This window comes from Anas acuta, chromosome 2 (genome assembly GCF_963932015.1).
Source record: "Anas acuta chromosome 2, bAnaAcu1.1, whole genome shotgun sequence".
NCBI classification, from domain to species: domain Eukaryota; kingdom Metazoa; phylum Chordata; class Aves; order Anseriformes; family Anatidae; genus Anas; species Anas acuta.
In genome coordinates, this window is record NC_088980.1 from 31,629,575 (window position 1) to 31,641,599 (window position 12,025).

The window sequence follows — 12,025 nt, forward strand, 5'->3', positions numbered from 1 at the left end:
TGCATTATGTCCCTAATCTGGCCCTTAATAGGAACATATTGATACACACTCCACCAGATGGAATGCATTAGACATTAAATACAAAAGTTGTTTTTGCTTTTAGAAGTCTATGTAACTTCACACACACACACACACACACACACACAAAATAAAAAAAAAAATCCCACAGACTATATATTAATCATGTTTACTGATCTCTGGAGAGTATTAGCACACTTTGAAGTTAGCCTACTGTGCCAAGCCTCTGTCAGTTGAAGGCATAAATTTTCTTCTTTGCTCCTAGTGTAACATTTTCTTTCTTCCACACACACTCCCAAATGAAGTAAAGTTAGACTGGAACTAGATGCTCTATATTAGCCTGCAAGAGCTTACTAAGATGTGTGAATGGGTGGCTTCACTTTGAATGTACATGTTCTAGTACAAAAAACATCTTTTCCAACCAGAAAATATCTCAGTAAGACATTTTTTTTGAACTGTTCTGCAGCAGAATGAATTTTTTTCAAAAATACAGCTCCATCCATTACCATGTCATTAGATAGCCAAGTTTCAAACATAAGGCAGCAAGTTATCTTTGCAAAGCAGTGATTATAAATAAAACATCTGAGATATGACTTCCTCCACATTGTGAAGTATAGTAATAACACTGAATAGGAATTCTGTGTCAAATATATATATATAGGTTCCACACAGGGAAAAAAAAAAAAAAAAAAAAAAAAGACAGCTGTAGAACATAATGAGAAGATGTGCTGATAAAACTGAGCACAATCAGATAGCAATTTCCTTCCTTAAGACACAATGCCATCTAGCAGTGGAAAAGGAGTGATCATTGATTCATGATTCAGCCATCAGATGGTGAAGGCATGTGCAGCCGTGGCATCAGCACAGCCACGGTATCAGGCAGCCAGTGTTCCTGGCTGCAGATCCTGGTAGGGTACGAATAACTCTCGAGAGTTATAACACTGAAGAGTTGCTGAGAATTATTACAGATGTCATGCATGAAAGGACTTAATGGAGACCAAAGTATAAGCACAGATCGATAGGAGTTGCTTAGGAAAGTCAGTCTAATCTACAGGTGTTTCCACCATTAACAACATCTTCAACAAAGCAAACAAGTAAATGCAATACTACAAAAACATAGTCATGTTCGTTGACTCAGAAAAGAATCACAGACTGAATACAGACAAGAAAGACACAAAAACCTCAACTTTAGCTAGCAAAGAATTCAAAGTTAAGGAAGCAAGATGGATTTTCCTTGCAATTGCATCAGCATAAGTGACTCTTTGTGGCTATACATCGTCAATATCTATACCAATCTACACTGCATTTGAAAATTTAGGCTTCTGATTTTTGCCCTGTAAACTGTACTAAAGCAGGATGACTAGAGTAGCCTGGATGCACATACATCACCCTAAGTATGTTTTTCATAGCAAAGAATGGATGTTGTCACAAGTAGCCCTGATTTCAGTCATTTAAGATCAAAGGAAGCTATCTCAATTAGGAAGGACAAAATCAGACAGCCTGAAGAAAGTAAATTGGGAGTCTTTCTCCTTTGCCTTCCAAAAAGACAGCCTATCCATGGCCAATCAAATAGAAATTGAAAGACAAAGCCTCTGAAGTTACTGGTAACACCAAAAATATCAAAGCTAGCAAAACACACTAGAGCATTATAACACGTTAATAGTTAGTTCTCACTTAACTTTACAGGGTTCCTTTGTGATGTTCTTTTTTTGCATGAAGAGATTTTTTTTCGCAGACCCAGCTTAAAAAGTCAATCTGTGAGAAGTCCCAGTGAACTTGCTCCTTCAGGATGGACTCTCCTGGAAGAAAGAAAGTCAATTCTCTTTGTCCTCTTGGAGCTGCCTGTTCTATACTGTGTCTGTAAGTGGTGGATGCCCAGATCTTATCCCAACCTGGGATCCTCACCATTTTCTAAATTGCTTATCTTCCAGCAGATTTCTGGGGACAAGAACCTGAGATTTTATAAAGGAGTTGTTAAAATGTTAAAGAAAAATGCTTCATTCATTTTGAAACTCTGAATAAATCTTAAATTTTCTAGCCCACTGTCTTCTCATATCACCCTAAGCACACTGGGAAAAGTTATGTGAGGGGACAATCCATAATACATATTAGTGGGTCAGACTAGCAGGCATTACACTGTTGTGCCACGAAAGATCCTGCTGCTGAACCAAATGCAAAGTAAGGAAGTATAATTAAGGTAACTACAAGGTACCTGAACTCTACATTCACACTTTGGGACTTTGTATCTGAGGTTTAGCCTGGCAGGAGTATGATTTAGTGCATTAAACAGAACAAACTCTTGAAAGAGATATCCACCAGCACACTGCACCAATACAAGATCTCTCTCTCTAGTCCTACCATGTCCAGAGTGTACATGCTCTCTCATCCACAGCACAGTAAGAACAATGATAGAACATCAGAGACATCAGAGAACATTGGAGGGCTTTAGAATTTGTACTCTGAGTGGGTTAGTTATCAAGGGTACAATTCCATTCAGAGGCAATTTTCTGACGAAGCTGAAATGGCCGCTCTCCTGGGCTGGGAAAGGATGTTACTTAAAGGGCTCCATTAGTCACCAAAGCTTTTTTCTCTTAAATTGTGCAAGTTTTTGACCTCAGAGGTCAGAAATAGACTGTGCATCTGTTGTTGGTTGGTCTTCCTGAGGTCTCATATCTAAACGCTTGGGCTGATGTTTCCCTAATTGCATTTCCTTTTCAGAACAAGCCGCCATGGCCCCATTCAAGAAGGGGCTCACCCTGGCTGGAAGTGCTTTCTGAGGCACTCAGGGACAGAGTCTGTTCCATTATTTCTGGCTGGCACAGACCTGCCAAGCAGAGCAATCACAGATCTTCACATCCCAGCGAAATTAACCAAAGGGATCCATTCAGAGTGGGGTGGGGGGAAGGAACAGTAGTAAAACACAACAAAATCAGAGCCATCTCAGGGTCTAGTCAGCATATGCTGGGCGACAAGCCCAGCGCTTTGCTCTTTGTTTGCTCTTGACTACAGGCAGCAAGCTCTTAATTTATGAACAAGAGTGTACAAAAGGAAAGATAAAAATTCCTACCTAAATCAACAAAAACTGCAGGAAAAAGAAATAAAATTATTTTCTAAATAATTTGGCAAACAGTAAAACGACAAAGAAAAAAAAATCTCACTAGAGACAAATACATAAGAGCAGGAAGCAAGCAGTGTGACGCATCAGGGTTATTGATGGCAACTATTCTATTTTCCAGTAACTATTTTCATCTCAAATATGCTCTTCAGATGGCTTAAATAGCATATAAATAAATAAATAAATTTTAAAAGAAGCTAAAAATCTCCTGCCAAATACAGACAAACAATCATTTTTCCTTGCTTTTTCTTTCATGTTACCTGAGTCATCCTTTGTGTGAGTGTGTATTTTAAAACAAACACCTTCAAAGATCATTTGCATTCATGCCAATTGTGATGTACAAGGCAAAACACTGAATATTCTGTATATACCTTCTGCCTGTGTGTGAGACCTAATGTTTTGTCGTGGACACAGTCCACATCTCTGTGCAAATATCAGGCTGTGACAAGAAAACTCAGTTTCTGTGTAACCTACCAGCTGACCGTGTAGTTAGTAGACAAGACAGTGCATGAAGTCATTAGGACTTGTTAAAAGTCACCAAGTTGAAAAGCAGTCCCTCTAGAAACAGAAAGCAGCCCCTCAGATCACCACGGAGATGACAGATAAAACATATAAATTCATATTTCAAATCAAAATTTGAAAATTTAAAGTTCCTGTTCCTCAGTAAAAGTAAGCAAACAAATAAAAAAAAAAAAAAAGTCCAGCTGTACTTGATTTCCTGTTGTCATAGCCTTAAATCCTGGCAGTGAAAATATCATTCAGGACCAGCATGAAATGCATATGCTCCCCCTATACACATAGAGAGCATTCAGCCTCATTCACTAGGTGGCACTATTAGCCCGTCCTTCATTTGCTAACGAAATTAAAGCCCATCGGCATTTACTCCTGTACGTGGCGCAGATGTCTGTCTGAAAAACAACGTTATGTTTTTAAGCCTTTTTTAAGAGTTATTCTGGGTTTTAATAGCGTGTTTTGTCATCTTCAGCATGAGAACAGTTTTTCAAAAGACTATGAGTTAAAACCTCAATACGCATCATATATTATATTTATGATGACTTGAATGGTCATGTAACCACATAAAAGATCTAGCATGGTGGGGGGGAGAAACAACTAATGTGTATCTGAAGTTTGACTTTAATGACTTATACTTAAATTTTCCATGGAGAAAATATTGGAAAAAAAAAAAAAAAAAAAAAAAGAGAGAGAGAGAGAGAGAGAGAAAGAGAGAGAGAGAAAATAAAGGTGGGGGGGAGGAAGAAAAACAGAAATCTGAAATGCTGAGCCACCAGAAAGTTTTACCACTTATAGATGTTCATTTATGGATCCTGAGCTATAATAATGATGTACGATGCATAGTTTATTTCTAGCCATTTGGTTGTTGCTTACTTAAGCTTAATTCAATAGACCATATAACAGAGGTTTCCTGGTCTTCACTGAGAAAACTATGTGAAAAGCAAGGGACCTGAAATTTAGAGTCTGCCTTTTCTTGATCTGCATCACTTAATAGTGCAGGACTGCAACTTGCTGCACTTTCCACTGAACACAATAAACTAGCGTGTAGGGCAGCTGTGTCAGCCAAAGCACTTCCATCAAGGAGTGCAGCGAGACTGAACATGCAGTAAAATGTTCTGAAACCCTGCTATGAACTCCAGCATTGGTTGGGTCAGTAAATCAACAATTCACAATGCTGATTTGAAAAAAGGAAGGCAGAAAGAAAAAAAGCTGGTTTTGCTTTGAAGGCTAAAAAAAAAAAAAAAAAAGCTCATTTTTAGACCCTACTGCATGCCTGTGCTATTTCTTGAATGTGCTTAGTGGATTACTTTTCCTGGAGACCCCCACAGCTTGTCTCTGGGCCAAAGACATGGTGGGAGCAGAGTCAGGAGATGTCATGGTCTTTTCCCAGCACCAATCCATGGTGTAGGAAAAGCCAAATAAAGGCTAAAATAAGAAATAGCTGTGGTGCTGCTAACTCCAAACAAAGGCCAGTGGTTTCCCCTGAAAGATCAGTACTCATTCCCTGTGGGAGTCTTCTCGATGCAAAGGTCACAGGCTGGTTCTGATATTTCTTTCCCTTTCTAATGGAGAAAGCCATGAGTTGTCAGAACAAAGGGGTCAGCATAGACCTCATAGCAGCCCAGATGCAAAATCTTGTGCAGACCCTACCTGGGCAGCTTTCCCCAGCCTTCGTATCCAGCCAACACACACCCATCTCCAAGCACACAAACATCGCATCCAATGCCCAACATTATCATGCAGCTGAGTTTCAAGTCATATTTAGCCAGAGCCATTAGCAAAGGTGGAGAAAACTCTAAAGTACCCATCTAAGAGGATCATTGAATGGGGCAAGTGTGCTGGTGTCCTGTTGGATGCAGCTCCTCTGGCACTTATCCTTCAGGGATGTGGCAGAAGAAAAGGGGCTTGAGGAGGGGTAGCTGATGGCCAGATGTGAAAACTCTTGCTTACAGGGGGCTATATGCACAAAGAACAGTTTTTAAGTGTTGTTCTGTGGTCTTGGCACAAAGACAGCTCACAACCAGGGCTGCTGTATGCGAGACTTGATGATGAGAGGCCAAACCGGCAGGGCAGATCTGTCAAGTGTCCAGCACCTAGGGAGGAGGTGCACAAGCATTTGCAAGTGCTTGTGAAGGCCAGGATTCACATCTAATTGTTGTGCTACAGAAAAGTCCATTCAGACATGTGTCCCAGACTCCCCAGAGGACAAACTCCTCCCTTGCTCAGAGAGCAAATTGTGTACCAGGTTTCTGAATGGCCAAGAAGTCTTTAGGATCATGTTTTTGAAGGCACTTACCAGTTACTTCTGAAAATCTGGACCACAAGTGATGAAACAGGAGATGTGATAAATCTGACTAGATGAAAGTGTCAGAGTAATAAATATTAAAGCAGAAAACCCCTGCTGAATCATCTCTTCAGTCTTTCCAGCAGTTTCATGTGGAGTCATTTTTTATTGAGTCAGATATTAACATTCAGAGGAACAGTTGCTTTTAAGTAATTTCCGAGGTCCTTTAAAAGTATTTATTTGAATGTTTTCCTTCTTCCATTTTTGTCACTTGCTCACATATCAGACGTTTAGAAAAAGACACAGAGCACCACAGTGCTTGCAACCAACTCTCTGAATAGTCCCTCTGCAGCTGTAACTCAGCAGGAGAGCTGAGCTGCTCAGATGTGTTAATTAGTTGGCAGCTCTCCGCAAATTTTCAGCAGTAACGCTTGGTGTTATAGGTCTGTCTCCAGGCGAACACTTTCATTTTGCTGTTTCACCAAGCAAATCCTGTAAAAAGGAGAGCAAACATTGGGTTTAATAGGAGTTAATGCATTACTTTACAAGTTCTTCATGGCTGAGAGTCTGAAGTCTTCCCTTCAGTGATGTAATTGAGACAGCTGCAAAAAGCCACTAATGACTTCAGCTAAATGACCCTGTCGGTTGTATCCAGCTCCTGGTAGATAAATAACCGCAGATATATCTACCCTTCAGCTATTTGGCCCAGAATTTGGGAAGGAAATGCTGTATATGAGCCTCATCTTTCTGTGGTTAGACACAAGAAGCTGTGTGTAAGTGAGCAAGGTGAGATTAACCCTGTAACCATGACCCTGAGGCCGCTGAGCACCTGGGTGCTACCAGCAGACCAGCCACTGGAGAGCACCAACAGTCTGACACGACACTCGGCTCATCAAACACAGAGCCTGGGCAACTTGTGCTGTGCTTCTTGCAGTGTTAGGGGCTCATTGCATCACCTCAGCCAAATGCATAATCACCCAAAACAGTAAGATGGAGACTTTTTCTTTAATATAAGTAGTATCTGCAATGAACAATTAGCTCAAATGGTTCTAACCACAGTGTCTTTCAAAGTAGCATTTTTAAACTGCTTTACATAGTTAAACACATTTTAGAGTATCGTGCTTGATCTCCTCAACACCAATGACATCTTCAGATTCTGGCACATAGCCAGAATCTTCCAAGTTTTGTGTACCACAGGAGGTTATCTATTTTCAAAAACAACACTAGACAAAAACAGAGTCACCTGTGAGCACAGGAGGTGTCCAGTTTCCAAAAGACTGAGAATTTTCATTTTGTCTTTCACCAATAGGCAGTAAGTAATGGTCACTCTCAGTATTATGTCTACCTTTACTTTCTGGGTTCCACTAGGAAAAAACACATTGAAAAGATTTCTGTCATGAACAGCTTCACTTCTGCAGCTTTCCTTATTGAAGGGTAGCATGAGAAGAGGACATCAGTCAGTTTTATGTAGAAAATTTGAATTCAGTTGGCTTGACCTGAAGTATTGAAACCTACAATCATATATAATTATTTGAACTGATGCCAAATAAATACATGAAATAAAAATAAAATACAACATCATTAACATATTCAAAGGTCAGCTAAGGTAAATGGTATTTGCATGGTTTTGTTTGAATGATATCCTAAGCATATGAGAAATGGCTGAATAGGATAAGCTACCTCCTTAGTTTGTTTGGATGATTATGCAGCTTCCGTACAGCCTGCCTGCTCTTCCCTTGCGCTTGAAGAAAAGAGTGAAAATTATTCACTCTGAATAACTTTGCATTATGATGGTATAGAAAAATTTCCATTTCAGGTGGCATTCAAGCTGTAGAAAACAACAGGTAATAAGCTTTTATTTATTCTATATGCCCCTGGTATTCAAGAGCTTTCAAGGGGACGCAGAGCTGGCCACAGTGAACATCCATCCACACCACAGTCACAGTGACTTCTCTCCTGGAGTACCAGGGACTGGCAGTGCGGACACCCCATCCCGGACCTGAATGTTGGAGCCTCCTGCACTTTGCTGGAAAAGCAGACATTAATGCTGTCTGCCAAATACTTCAATCTGATTTAAAAAAAATCCCAACTGTAATGCAACTCGCTCATCTCGGCTGCTTTTCCAAGGCCTTCCCAGATGGTGGCAATCTTGTTTCATGTTTGTGCTGTTTCCACCCTGACTTGCAGCAGGCAAGAATGAAAAACCAGGGGATGTAAAATTGGCAGCTACAGGCTTGTTATAGGCACAAAATCAAAAGAAAATGAAAAGAAAAATCCTCATCTCTAGTGACAAAAAATATTACACAGGTGAGCTTTCTCACTGAAAACTGCATCTTTAAAAATTTTTCTTGTTTGGTTGTATTATTTTACAACATTACTTTTATTTATAGCTACTATTCATGACTGAAAATCTGATCATGGCCCTATTTTTATAGGGAGGGCATTTTAAGCTTGCATAATGAGAATTTTTTATTTCTTTATCAAAGGTGTGTTTTTATTTAAAAAAAAAAAAAAAAAAGTAGTGCAAAGGAACTTTGTATGGGAATGACTCCATACATTTTGCTTCCTGGAAGAGCCTAGAGTAACACAAGAATAACAGGTGTCTGAGCACACAAAAAGTTGTTTGGATAGGTATTTGAAAAATGAGCACACTGCAAAGCAAAGTGGCCCTGGTTTCAGAGAAAAAAATATAGACAGATAGATATTATTATATATAATTCCCATGACTGAGAAGAAGGAGCCATTTCTTGTGCAGGGCCTAATCCCACCTGCAATACATTGCTCTGAGGAAAACTTCATGACGTAAATGGGAGATTTACCATAGCAAAGTCTGTGATCCCTTTTGAACAGGAGGTAACACAAGTCCATGATTATATTTCATGTATCAGGCCTTTCCTTTGTGTCTCATGATAATTTGGCCATTCTGTCCTTCCACAGTCAGATACAGATACAGGCAGAGGCACACTGTGCACACAGGAGTGAGGCACAGAAAAGAGTTGAAAGGGGAACTCTTGCAGGAGCCACAGCCACACGCCTGGCTATGACTTTTACCGATCTGAATGCTCCCTGGAAGGACTATGCATTTAATATTTAATTTGGTATTTTGCACCACAGAAATCCCCAAACAGAGAAAAAAAAAAAAAAAAGAACTCTCTTTTGCAATTTGCATATAAAGCCAAGATTATTCTCTACAAATATCTAATCAGGTAGTAAGTAAATATTTAACATTTTAGAGACTTCAAAACTTTTTACTTTAGGCGAAGAGTTTATCCACAAACACCAGAAGTCGCCTGCTTCTGGTCTGGTTCCTCAAGAGCATCCAACAATACACCCACTGCCAGACTTCCCATTGCTGCACTGCAGACCCAGCTCGATCCAGGCTTCAGTGTGCTGGTGCACTTCTGTCCTTCAGGGCTGAGGCAGGCTGTTTTCTCCAAGACCCAGCCCTTGTGGTAGACGCTTTTTCACCAACACATAATTTTTTTCAGTGTCCCCCCCCCCTCCCCTTCTTTCTGATACTTTAAGAAATGGTATCCTAAAGGAAATAAGAGCATACAAAAGTAAAATTACAATATTTCTTGTCCTTTAAGGCATCGCCCATTCAAGTCATGCTCTTCAATCAGAGAAGCCTTCATCCCCTGGCTCTGACAATACTGGATTAGTTGTTGACATGTAGAGGATGTGTTTATGCTGGTGTCTGTTAGAGTATCAAGCTCTCCATTGGCTGTGAGTGGTTGTGGGCATCAGTACAGCACGATAACTGTAAAGGATTGAAAGCAAGTATAAGGCCAAAACTCTCGTGTGCCAAAACACAACAATCATTATGTTACACACAGACATTCACAGTCAGCTTAATGAAGCGAGAGTGAAGGCCCAAGACCAAAGGGTGTGGAAACATTCAATCTCCTGCAGACATGTAACAGCAGCAACCACCCATCCCAACATAGGGCCAAAATAAATCACTAAGATAAGAGAAGACTTCTGCAGGAGACTGAAAAATATGGGAACATCTGGACAGGAAAAAAAAATAGTTGAATGTGTGTTTTGGATGCTTTGTAGGAAAAATATCTGCAAGAGACTGTCTTGTCTGTAAGCACTGAACACTGAGACCGAGGACATTTCCTGAGGATTAATAACTACCTAGGAGAGTTAATGACCCAGAGGAAAGCTGAGGGTCATTTAAACCAGTCAGTCATCAGCTCGTTGGGAAATACCCTCCACTGAAGTTTGTTACCCTTGCTGCTTGAACTCCTCCCTCTCAATAAATGCCAAAAAAAAAAAAAAAAAAAGGAAAAGAAAAGAAAAAAGATCATACTGCTTTCTGCATAGCCAGAAAGCTCTACAGCTATGCCTCTGCACAGAGAATTGTGTAGGGACACCACCACCATGCCAGATTTTCCAAAAAGGGAAACAAAAAGTCTTCCTTTGAATTTACATTACATCACTTAGAAAATTAAAACAAATAAAATAACATTTGTTATTTGACTAACAAGCATTTGACTAACAAGGTACCTGATGAGTTGTGGAGGGGAGAACATCACTGAGGAGTGCAGCACGTCAGCGTGGGGCAGCAGCTGTGCTGCTGCTACAGGACAAGCACCGCATTATGGGCACCGGGGAAGGGATGGAGAAAACTTTCTTCCAGCCTGACTGACATTATGGAGGAGTTTAAAGCAAACCACAGAGATGTTTCTAAAGATGAGAACAACTTCTCCCTTCTGTATCTTTTGCTCACTGTGGGATTACAGCACATATCTGAAGTGAAGACCTGCTGCCGTGTGGACTAAGCACAGAGCACTGCCAGCCACAGACCCAAGCCTAATCTGACCCGTAGATAAAGTAGGGAGAAGGAAGAGTAAAAGCGTGACCTAGAATACATGGTAGCAGCATATGTTTCTTGCAAAGTTTAATGAAGATAACACTTTTTTGTGATATTCCCTTAAGGCTGGGGCATAGAGATGCACCAGAGCAAAGGTATTGCATTATGAAAGAGTGAATAGACCAAAGTAAGCAGCAACACAAATCCTTGAGAGAGGAAAAAAAAAAAAAAAAGAAAAGTATTTCATCTTTAAAATGAGATCTGCATGGTAGTCATATATCAAGGCATTTCACAACCTTATAGTTTGGGAACATAATGTGTGTGTGTTTCTAACATGAAAAACAGTATTACTGCATCATATCCCAGTGGCTTAACATTAGGCAAAGTTGTGCCTGGAAAGCCTCAGCCCTCTTTTCACTAAATGCTAGATATCTGTTAGTTTAAGTATTACTTATTTAAAAAGTTCTTTACATAAAATATTAACTTATTAATAAGTGCACTTGTGGTTATTAATAGCACTTTTATCTGAACAAAGAGAGAACAGGTTTATGTCCTAAGGCACTTAGGTTACTTGACCTCCCTGATTTGGCAGTGAATACTGGGAGAAACAAACTTATCTGAACTTTACATTTGTCTGAATGCTCACCAGTAACAAGGGCAGGTAGGTACAAGAGAGGCAACAAATACAGGCACCTATTTCCTGCCTCTTTTATACTCCATGGTAGTGCTGCAGGAGCTGGTGGATAAAGTCAGGATCACTCTGGAAAAGCACTTCCAGGGAAACGCATATGCCTTTAAGTTAAGGCACTTGAGACAACAAAGTTGCTTTTAACAAGTAGAAGATCTGGTAATGAAGCACATCTGATCTAAGCTGTTTAATTTTACCCTGAGCATAAGCAGTAACCAGGTAGGAGAAGAAATGGTACTGCTGGTGCTCCAGCCCCCTTTGTTAGGAGGGCCAGCCTGAAGGTTGAGCATCTTTAACTGTCTTTTGCAAGGCAGCTTTAGCAAAGACAGCTTGAACAAACAACAGTTGGCAGTTGCAGCCATTGAAGGACCTTCAACACTGATTTTATTTCTCAGCCATGCAGAAAGGTCCAAGTGGGCACTGACAGACAGCCACGACAAGGGCAGCCCTGAGGAGCTCTCACCCTGCTCTCTGACCTGCTGGCAGAATAGAACCCCAGGCATTTGGCGCCTGTGTTGTCTCCTTGTCTTGACTGTCGAACTGCTAACTGCTCAGCAGCAGAGACCTAAGATAATTTTGCAGCTCTGG

The 12,025-nt window shown here is 40.4% G+C and overlaps 1 long non-coding RNA gene across 1 annotated transcript; it reads right to left on the reverse strand.

Moving 5' to 3' along the window:
* Nucleotides 1-6,076: 6,076 nt before the first annotated feature.
* On the reverse strand, nt 6,077-10,839 carry LOC137851687 (uncharacterized). The gene is made up of 2 exons (XR_011093361.1): nt 10,443-10,839; nt 6,077-6,422 (listed from the first exon to the last, which is right to left on the reverse strand). It is a non-coding gene; the product is annotated as an uncharacterized lncRNA (long non-coding RNA).
* Nucleotides 10,840-12,025: the final 1,186 nt, after the last annotated feature.